Raw genomic sequence first — 11,643 nt, forward strand, 5'->3', positions numbered from 1 at the left:
GACGCGGCTACCAAAACAAATTTCAAAATGCATGTGTGGTACATGTACTCGACGCATGATTATCCGGCATTTGCGCTATTCGCTGGCTAGTGTGTGCATGGAAGGTTCTCGTGCACCACATGCAAGGCAGCTCTTCAGTTCTGTTGGCTGCAGGCTGGTCGCAAGTTTTCTTGCTTCGACATGCATAGACAATTCCTGGATCCTGACCATAAGTTCAAGAAATACAAGAAGAATTTCATGAAAGGTAGAGTTGTCCAAAACACTGCACCAGCTGCGTTGACAGGCCAACGGACCCTTGATCAGTTAAACGCTCTCGAGCCTGATCCTTTGCATCCAGGATACTTCAAAGGGTATACTAGGGAACACGCCTGGACTCACAAGTCATGCTCATGGCATCAACCTTACTTCAAAGACCTCCTTTGCCCACACAACATCGACGTGATGCACACTGAAAAGAATATTGTCGAGGCTATTTTTGGTATATTGTTCGACATAGAGGGGAAGTCAAAAGATAATCCTAAGGCTAGAATCGACCCGGAGGCTCTATATGATAGACCATTGCAAAACTTGCGACAACGAAAAGGAAAGCTAAGCATAGCGAAGCCAAAGGCATGGTTCAATCTTGAAAGGCCACCGATGAGGGAAATGCTATTGTCGGTGAAAATGCGGTTGATGTTCCCCGATGGGTATGCTGTGAATCTAAAGAGGGGATTGAGTCTTGAGGAATTGAAAATATTTGGTCTCAAGAGTCATGATTGGCCATATGGATTGAGCGGGTAATGCCAGTGATGTTGCTTGGCTTTATCCCTGAGGATGAATGGCTAGTACTGGCAGAGCTGAGCTATTTCTTCCGTTCTCTTTGTGCGAAAGAACTATCGCCTGGAGTGCTAGATGAAATGGAAGAGTTGTTGGCGGAGTTGATCTGCAAATTAGAAAAGATCTTTCCACTGGGCTTCTTTAATCCAATGCAACATTTGATTTTGCATGTCCCGACCGAGGCAAGAATGGGGGGGCCCGTTCAAAATCGATGGTGCTACTCAACTGAGAGGATGCAGAAGATGCTTCGAGCTAAGTGTAAAAATAAACGTAGAATTGAAGCATCAATGGCCGAGGCATTCATTACTGAGGAGGCGGCAAACTTCATGACAGCACACTACAAAGCCAAAAAATCATCATTTGCATAACCCGAAGCCTCGGTACAATGATGGCGATCCAAAAAAAGTTCGACCCAACCTCAACCTATTCAAAGGTAAGCTCGCACCATCATGTGCTTTGGAAGGGAAATCGTTGGATGTCGAAGAATGGCGGACCATTTCATTGTATATCTTCACCAACCTAACAGAAGTGCGGCCATACATCGAGTAAGTTCTAAGTAAATTATTGTTACGCAACTTCTAATTGCTTTGAACTACTCTTATTCCCGGATATTTGATATAGTCGATACTTCGCCAAATTCTCGGATGGAGTGGTCATCGAAAAGGATAACATCGAAGATTATGAGCTTCTCGCAAAGCATGGAGGCAACTATCCCGGTTTCATCTCTTGGTTCAAACAAAGGGTAATTAATTACCATTAAGGTCCCATTTGATTTCTTGGTCTAATCTGCGGCTAATGCATCCATTCTTTTGTATTAAACTTGTAGGCTGATGCAGAGTCTATGGACGCTGAGTTGAGACAAGTCGCTAATGGTTTTGACTATAAGGTCCGTTCATTTGACAAATACAACATCAACGGGTATCACTTTCGTACATTTGGCAAAGAGCTATCTATGTCCGACCTAAAGACTACAAATTGTTCTGTCTCTGCTATCGGCGAAGGAGGCACCAAGTATTATGGAAGAGTTGAATCAATTTGTGAACTTCTATTCTATGGTGAAAACCCACCAACTGTCGTAGTCTTCAAATGTTATTGGTTTGAGCCGAGGGAGACAAGAAGGACACATGAACATATAGTACTAGTCAAAATCAACCAAAACTCCCACTTAGATGTTCCCAATGTCTATATTATGGCTCAACAGGCGACACAAGTTTTCTATCTACCGTGGGCCTGCCAAACTGATCCAAATCTCAAAGGTTGGGATGTCGTTTATGAAGTGCCACCACATTTTAGACCACCTACCCCCAATGAAGAGGATTACGAACCTCACATTAACCCAGACACATATGAAGGAGAATTCTTCCAAGAAACATGTATGTCCAAGAAACGTTTCAAGAACCGCTCTACTTCACCCCAGAACATTGAACTAGACAGCGATAGTGAATCCATCTTGACCCCTGAGCCCGAACAGGAAGAGCTGGAAGAAGAAGAGGTTACTGCTGCGGATGACCTGTCACTTCATGACCGATTACATAGTGGTGGCCTTCCACATGTTCTTCCTGATAATGATGATGATGATGCATTTATTGATGATAGTGATGATCATGATGCATTTATTGACACTGAAGCATATATAGACGAGCACGATTGTTATTAGTTCATGTCAGGTATTCAAATATTACTATATATAAATTTTGAGTTCATGTTAGGTATTCAATTTTTATTAGTCATGTTGGTATTTATGACGATGATACACTTAAATTATATACATTTTATTACTCATGTTGGTATTTATGTTGTAATAATTTCATTTACTCTTTGTCATGACAGGTGTTGAAAGATGGTGGGAAAGGGTCAAAAGCATTCCGCAGCTCCTTCTTCATCGGCGGGTGGTGGGACGGGTACTTCCATTCCTGCCTCGCCTCTTCGGAGAGCGTTGCTCTCTACTCTGCAAGGAGCGCCCCCGGTGAGAGGAGGTCGAACCCCCGCGAAGCCAAGAGGTACTAAAGGTACACGTTGTATTCATGTTGGTATTTATGTTGTACCCATGTTGTATGCATATTGGTATTTATATACATTTTATTACTCATGTTGGTATTTATGTTGTACTAAAGGTACATCTGGCCAAGGTAGAGGTAGGGAGGTGGCTGCCACGCCTTCTTAGGTGGAGGCTAAACGGTCTCCGCCACCACCCCAAGCTGATTCACATGAGCACAGAACTTCTAGGGTGGATTCGTCTGAGGTGGAGGCTACACGGTCTCCTATTCACGGGCCTCGGGTCGACGAGCCTTCGACCCACGAGACTCGTGTCCCAGAGGCTTCATTCCAGGCGACTCCGGAGCAAAGAAGGGATGAGGGTACGTCCCCAGAGACCCAGTGGGATACCTCGGCTGAGCCAAGTGGCCATGCTGGTAGCGACGAGGAGCTGGGATAGGGGGCTACCGTCTACCAGCGTGGTAGTTCGTGGCTCCCGCTCGTGCCGGCGACCCGCGAGCAGAGGTGGTCGATTCAGCTAAATTGGGACAAGTAAGTTAATTTACTCTTATTTATCCTTTTGCCTTCACGTTTTCTCAAATATCTAATGTTTTGGCTTTAATTTGTCATACCGTAGGGGTTGGATTGTTGCCAAGGGTGTCCGCAAGCCCAACAACGTCCTTGGTGTGCTTTGCCGTAAAAACTTCCCAGGGTTTGTTACGTTGCCCGGTCGGGTGCGAGAAGTAGGAATGACCTGGGAGCACTACTTGGGTGCCCCGGCCCTGCCGGAGGTGGAGATCGACGGTGTTTTGTGCCACACGAGGGCCGACATGGTGATCCGACAGTTCTGGATAATTTCTCCTTCACACAATTATAAATCATCCATAGCTAGTTATTCTACTAATTGGTGTTGTCTCGTTTGCAGACCTACTACAGGTGTGAGGACGGATACGAGGAGGACGCGACAAAGGTTATCGAAACCGAATGTGGCCGCCTACTTCAAAACTTTCGGCACGAGGCTCGGGTGCAGGCTGTTCGAGACTACTATGCCACGCGGCGTATTAGGAAGGACAAGGCGAAGTGTCGTGATTCTAAGATGGAGAAGGAGTATTACATGAAGATAATTACATATTATTAAGGCTTTGTAGTTAGTTTCCTTGATTTGGTTCTTACGCGCTCAAATTTTTCATTATTAACTTAGGTGCCCCCGAGATGGTGTGTGGATAAGATGGATTGTTGGGAGGCCTTGGTGGATCAGTGGTGCTCCGAAACGTGGGAGGCCAGCCACAACAACGGCAAGCAGAGGCGTGGAAAAATGGTTGGTGTGCCACACCATCAAGGGAGCGTCAACTTAATCCAATTTGGCGAGAACTGGGATGTGGTTTGCTTCATGCCTCTTGCAATTCATTCTTAATGCTATCTTGAGCCCTTTACTAATACAATTTTCATCTCTCTCTCTTTTAGGTGCGTCACAATAAGACGGAGGTGCCAGAGATGTACGACCTGTATGCGATCGCCCATACTGCCTCGTATAAGAAGGTCAAGGCATTCTCTGAGTCTGACCTCGAGCATCCAGAAAACTTCACCAACATCTCCTCCCACCACAAGCTCGTGAAGTACAGAGATCACGGGAAGGCGAGGAAAGGGGAGGACTTTAACCCGAGCGAGGGGCCTATTGATCGAGAGCTAGTGATGATAGCTGGCAACGGGAGGCCCCATGGCTCGATCGCCATTGGAGACGGCCTTATACATTGTCCTAGCACTCTCCGATAGATAAAGGCACGCCAAACGAGCTCCTGTCCGGAGATAACACCTCGTCCATGGCCAGTCGAGCTCGCCATCGAGGTTTGCTTAATGGACTCAACTATCTTTCCGCATTATGTTGTGCGTTGGAACCAATATGATTACAATGCTAACAATGAGTTGTGTTGCAGGCTGCTATTCTGAAAGAGAGAGAGGCAATGCAGGCGGTTATGCTGGAGAAGGATAAGGAGATGAGGGAGATGGAGGAGAGGACGACTGCATTGGTGGAGGCATAGAGGGCATGGAATGATGCATCTAACAGGGCCATATACGAGCTCTTCGTGGTAAGTTTCTTCTTCATATTATTTCAAATCTTGCATTTTAATGTCCGTTTCATTAATAACCAAAAAGTTTGACTTGTTGAAACCAAATGTACAGTCTATGTGCGAGAAGACCGGCCAAGTCCCAACGGCGATGCCAGTCATTAACATGACGGGGACGGTGAGTTTCATTTCAGTGCAGTGATCTTAAGAGTGTCCTCATGCTAACGACTCATTGCAAACAATGGTTGGTGCAGAATATCTCCCGAAACGTATCGCACGACCCTTCTACAGTGGAGCCTTCTCCAGGGCAGCCTTCTCCAGGTGAAACAAGCCAGAGCCACCGTGCTTCACCGCCGTGATGACGATAATGGTACGTTATTTCTAGTGTTTTAATAAAAATTACATATACTTAGCTCCAAAATGGTCTATTTAATAAAAATGACATATACTTAGCTAATTATCCTCGAAATGACATAATTATCTCCAAAATGACATATACTTAGCTAATTATCCTCCAAAATGACATATATAACCCAAGTTAGGTCCGAAACGACATATAGTTAGCTAGGCTTCCCGACATAACTAAAGTGACAGCCCGATGCCGACGTTCCAGAAGATTCCCCCTTTATTCCGTTTTCGTCGTGTGTCTTATTTTATTTGTCACATCATCATCGCATCATGCGCATGATCTGCATTGCATCGGCATCCCATTGCCGGCAGTTTTCAAACTTGCATCTGTTGTTAGTTGCCGGTTCTCGTCATTGTCCGTTCTGAGCCCGACCACACACGCACGCGCCCGCACCAACGTTTAAATCGTGTTTTGAAAAGTGTGCATACAACTTTCTCCGATTGGGTTGGATCTTGACGTGCAGTCTTATTTTAATATAGATAGGCCGCCTGTCAAATTTCATCGCGATCGGAGTCCGTCTGGTACCTGAACGGTCGTCCGTAGCAGCACCGTATTCGGTCTACCGTCGGACGTCGTTCGGTGTTTTAAAAATCATTACCACGCCGCCCGTTTTCCCTCTCGTCTCCGGATATCTACACTACACAGCCATTTAGTCCGTCCCGCATTCGGAATTATTCGAATCCGACCGCGTGGTTGAAAACGGGGCGGAATTTCGCTAAACCTAGCCCCCCCATTTGTCTATAAATAGTCCATGTGTGCATTTTTTGACAACCCCCCTTCCACCTCTGGATCCGCGCCACCTACCCCCGAAACCCTAGCCTCTCCCACTCTCTCTCTCCTCCCTCCCTCCTCTGTGCAGCCGCCAGCCCACCCAGCCCGGATTGGGCCCTCTCGGGCACATTTGGCCGGCTGCCACCGTGTGCCGAGCAGCAGCAGCCCGAGCCCCGCTCCTCCCGAGAGCTCGCTCCTCTTCAATCGCCCCGCCGCAGGGATCCGGCTGGACACTGTCTCCTCTTCAGTGCGAAGCTCCCCTCGCCGGAGACGTGCAGCACCGGCCAGCAGCCGCCGGCCCACGCCCTGCCTTGGTTCCCCGCCGGACTCGCGCGTCAGATCCAGTCGGCCGCCACCGGGTTCCGACCGCCGCGCCCCCGCTGGAACCGCCGCAGTCACCCCCTCCGGCCTCCTGCGGGATCTCCTCCCCGGCCCGCCTGCAGGCATCGGCCAACGCCCTCGGGCACGACGAGGAGAACCGACGACCGTGCCTCGCATGGCCCCGCCTGGGCTTCGCTCGCCTTCGCCTCTTGGGCCTTCCACGGCGCCCAAGCCCAGCTGGCCCCGCCGAGGCGCCCAAGCCAAGTGGCCTCCCTCAGCCTGCCCCGCAGCAACGCCTGCCTCTGCCTACGGCTCAGCTCCAGCAGTCCACCGAGCCGGCCCAGAGCCGAGGTAGCTGCAATTCCCCGCCTCAGCGCATTGTTGCTATATTGCGCCCCAGCTCGGCCCGTTAGTTAATTTAGGTAGTTTTCGGAATTATTTTAATTCCAGAAAATAGTTGTATATTAATATGCCCGTAGTTTAATAATCGTGAATCGGATCGCAACGTGTAGCATATGGGTTTTGTGGACTTTTGCGCGTAGAATACGATTTTTCAACTTGCATATTTGTTTGACGTTGTTTGACGTGGTGAATGCATAGTTTTACGTGTTGTTCTCATAGGATTCGTCTCGTATTTATTTTTTCGCGCATGTCCGGGTTGCTCGAATGCCGTAGTAGAAATGTCCATGTTTTAGGAACCCCTTTGCCATGTATTTTAGAGTAGTCATTGGTATTTTTGCGTGTAGGGATTTGCCGCTAGTTTATTTTCCGTGTTTAGGACTTTATCTCACATTTACGTGTGGTGAAATTATTGTTGTGCAACGCCACATGTTTTATATGTTTTGGGAGTAGAGAAATCCATAGGATCTTTCTGTGCATTTATTTTTAGCTTTTGAGCAAGTTAGTTCGTGTGATATTTTGCCATGTTGCCCTCTTGTCTATTTCGTCGGATTTATTCCGTGCTTCGTTTGAAGGAGTTGTCAACTAGAGATTTGCCCTTTGATGTTTAGTCTAGCCCCTGGTATTTTTGGTTGCAATAGAAATCCATGTATAGGTGGGCTTTGGTTGTTCTTTACATGCTAGGAAATAGTGATGTTTTAAAGATGCTGAAATATTTCTAAGTCAGAATCTGTTATATTTTGTTGATGTCGTTGCATGTGTGTATCTTATGATCTGTAGCTCTTTTGAGGTTGGTGCAATGGAGTAAGTTGTAGACTTTGGGATTCTCTAGCATGCTGTGAATTATCATGCCATTTGGAGTCCTGTAGCTTATGGTTTTACTACTATCAATATGCCTTCAGATCGAAAACTGAAGTCTCATAAACTGTTATTTTCACAAAGTCTGAAACTGTGTGTGAGAGGCCATTTTGTGACTTCTTTTCCAAGTGATCCATGATGTCATGCTAGTTGTTGTTAGTTGTATGTTGTACTGTTTCATGCCCTCTATCGCCTCATGCCTTGCTTGAGCATATTGGGCTTGTGTAGCTCGAAGTTGTGGCGTGTAGAAAATGCTATGTGGCTGATTTTGGCAGATTGTAGTGATTTCTTGTTTAGCTCGTAGTTGTTGAACCGTAGCTCCGATTTGATCGTTTCCTATATGAAACTTTCTTAGAATCTCGTGTAGATTCTTTTTTCTCTTGCTGGTTGTATGTTTTGAAGCCTAGTGACCGTCGTTGCACACATATTGCATTCATGCCATCATATCTTGCGGTGTTCGTATCTTTTGATCCGTAGCTCCATTGGAGATGTTCTCAATGTGTAAATTTCTCGTAACGACGCGTCGAATCACGTGAACCTATTTCTTTTGCTGTTTAACAACCAACTAAAGGTGTTAGTTCAGATCTGGACAGAATTGTAAATTAACATGTGAGGTCGTTTCAGAGGTGTTGTATGTCATTTCCGACCTCATTTAAAATGCCTAGATAGGAAGATTAATTACTCTTCACCTCTTGCCATGTGTAACCACATTTAATATTGTCGTGTACCTAATCAGGATAGAACTAAATAACTCGTATGTGGAGTTTCGTCAATATGGAACTCATTGCATATTGAACTTCACTTAATGTGTAGTGTTTGATTGTGTGAATCGTCATGCCCTCTCCTGCATGTTCAGTTGATCATGCATCATATGTAGGTTGCATCTTCTTGTGCATATGCTGTGTTGAATATCGTGTGTTGATGCTTGTTTCCGATTTCCTCCGTCTCGATAGTGTCCCATGTGAGGACCCGTTCGACTTCAGCGGTTCGTCTACTTCACGGAGTCATTCTTCTTCCAAGCGGGGTCTCAGGCAAGATGACCATTTCCCAGATACCATTACTATCATTGCCATGCTAGTATTACCGTTTCTATCAATTATGTCTCATTGCCTACCACATGTTAAATATCAGCCTCTCAACAATGCCATGTAAACCTTCAACCTGTTCAACCTAGCAAACCACTGATTGGCTATGTTACCGCTTGCTTAACCATGTGTTAGCATTGCTAGTTGCAGGTGCAGTTGCTTTCATGTGACAACATGGGTCCATTGTCATATCACCATATTAATTGCTACCTAATTTAATGCACCTATATACTTGGTAAAAGGTGGAAGGCTTCGCCTTTCTAGCCTGGTGTTTTGTTCCACCTTTGCCTCCTTAGTTTCGGCTACCGGTGTTATGTTCCATATTGAGCGCTCCTAACATGATCGGGGTTGTTATGGGGACCCCCTTGATAACTCGTTTCAGATTAACGCTGGTCTGCCAAGGCCCAACATTGGTTCTACATTTGCCCAATATAATAATTTTGTTAATTCTGACAGCATAGGGCGTCATGAACCCGAGGAGTAATTTTACATAATTCAGGGAGGGCCAGTGCTGATGGTGCTGGTCCCAAACAGAGCAGCTTACTAACGCTACCTGGGGCAACTCGGCGTCTGGCGTGGTAACCATCGCTCATCTATCGTGTCCTGAGAATGAGATACGCGGCTCCTATCGGGATCGTCCACATGCCGGGTGGCCTTGCTGGATTAGCTTTACCTTTGACGAGATATCTTGTGCATCGGGATTCCGGTGATGCTTTGGGTAATTTCAGAGTTGAGGTTTTCCACTAAGGAGTCTGACGATATCGCGAGCTTCTTAATCGAGGATTTCTATGCGGCTTGTGGTAATTTGTGATGGACAAGTTGGAGCACCCCTGTAGGGTTAAATCTTTCGAAAAGCCGTGCCCGCGGTTATGTGGCAACGTGGAAACTTTGTTTAACACTGGTTCTAGATAACTTCAAGTTAACTTAATTAAAATATGCCAACTGTGTGCGTAACCGTGACTGTCTCTTTCGTGAGTTCCTTCTCCGATCGATGACACGGTGGGGTTATGTGTGACGTAGGTATGTGTTCAGGATCATTCATTTGATCATCAGTAGTCACCTCCGCTATGCGTAGATCTTCCCCCTCTTATTTCTTGTACTCGTAAGTTTAGCCACTAGATCTATGCTTAGCCGCTGCTGCAACCTCACCACTTAACCTTACCTCACCCATTATGCTTTGCTCGTCTTGATACCTTTGGAAATGAGATTGCCGAGTCCCCTGTGGCTCACAGATTACTACAACACCAGTTGCAGGTACAAGTAAAGGTTACTTAACGCGAGCGCGCTGATTGTTCATTTGGAGTTGCTTCATCTTCTTCTTCATCATCGATCTAGGATGGGTTCCAGGCCGGCAGCCTGGGATAACATGGCTGGAAGTCGTTCTTCTTTTCTCGTTTGTTTTTCATCCGTAGTCGGACCCTTCCCTTCTTCATGATGATTATGTATTGAACTACTGTGACTCTGATGTAGCGTTTGGCGAGTGTAAGCTAATTCTATATATATATATATATCTTCCTTTTAGTACATGTACTTGTAACGATATCCATTCTTGCGACACGACAAGATGCGCTTTTATCCCTGACGAGGCCCTCGTGCCAAATTGAGGAAAGGGTCGTATCTTGGGCGTGAAAAGTTGGTATCAGAGCAGTACGACCTAGGAGCCCCCTTGATTGATCGAACTTGGCCGAGTCGAGTCTAGTGAAAAACTATTTTGAGTCTTGGTTATATCGGAGAGTAGGTTTCTTTTTTCTCCTGTTCTATGCTTTGGTGAGGTTCACGACTTAGGAATTTTAATTCTACTCCTCTTCTCCCTCAAAATTTTGTTAGGATCACGCGGATATTTTTGGAGTCTATATGATGATGATGTGACGGAGTTCTGTCTTGGTGCCTCCTGTCTGACTTGATTTCTTCCGGGGAGTTGAGCTCCAGGGGATTCTTGAGCACATCGTTATCATTCAGGTTTCTTAGTATCTCAAAATGAAGGATGTTCGTAATTGCTTCAATACTAGTACCGGCGAGATAACCCCGATGTCCCCAGTAGTGGTGCAGATTGTTGAGGAGTACTGCCATACTTCGTATCGTTGTGATCACGAGGGTCTGTTGTAGATGAAGGTCCGAGATTCTGGTTGTGTGTTGATGGATGTCATACGGGTGACGGGTTAGTATAGGAGTTATGTGATATTACTCCTTGTATCCATGTACCAGATTGCATGACCAGATATTTCAAGAATTCTTAGGTGGGAATTCAAGTAGTATCTTAGAGGACAATCTTCCAAAAAATGCATGATGTTAGGTTGGGGTTCGACATCTAGTGGATTCGTTTGTTGACGGTCGACTTACACCGGTTCTCGGTGTGTCTTAAAGAGTCCTTGTAGCTTGCTACGACTCGGGGATTCTTCGTATGTCGTGTGCACTGCCTTGCACAGGATGTCTACTGAGCCCATGCGATCCTGTCCACGAAAATATCGAACAGAAATCTCTCTCATGATTTTGTTCTGGCTTGTTTCGTAAGCCTCATCCTTTGTTTTGTTGGAATATGGTAATTCGAGTTTCTTCAATGTCAGATGGTGATCTCATATCTTTCCAAGAGGGGTTCTCATATTTCTATGGGAATTCTAATTAATTGTTTTTCTCAATCAAAGTGTCTTTTCAATTCTTGTCAACCGGAATTGTCTTGTCAATTCTTTTCAATCGTTGTGCTTCTCTTCAAGTGAATTCAATCCTCTCCAATATTGCAGATCATTCTCTCAATTCTTCTCGGAGTTTGTCTCATCTGTCCTAAGTTGTCTTAGTTTTTCCCCGCCCTCCCTCCCTTTTCTTTAGTGATTAGTTTATCATCCAAGTGCCTTCATATTCAGTGATGCTTCTGCTATCTCTTCTTCCTTTTGTAGCCGGTGATTCATTGTGAAGATTCTCAGGAGCTTCATGTTCATATTATTCATCC

This window comes from Hordeum vulgare, chromosome 3H, assembly GCF_904849725.1.
Source record: "Hordeum vulgare subsp. vulgare chromosome 3H, MorexV3_pseudomolecules_assembly, whole genome shotgun sequence".
Classification (NCBI taxonomy): Eukaryota; Viridiplantae; Streptophyta; class Magnoliopsida; order Poales; family Poaceae; genus Hordeum; species Hordeum vulgare.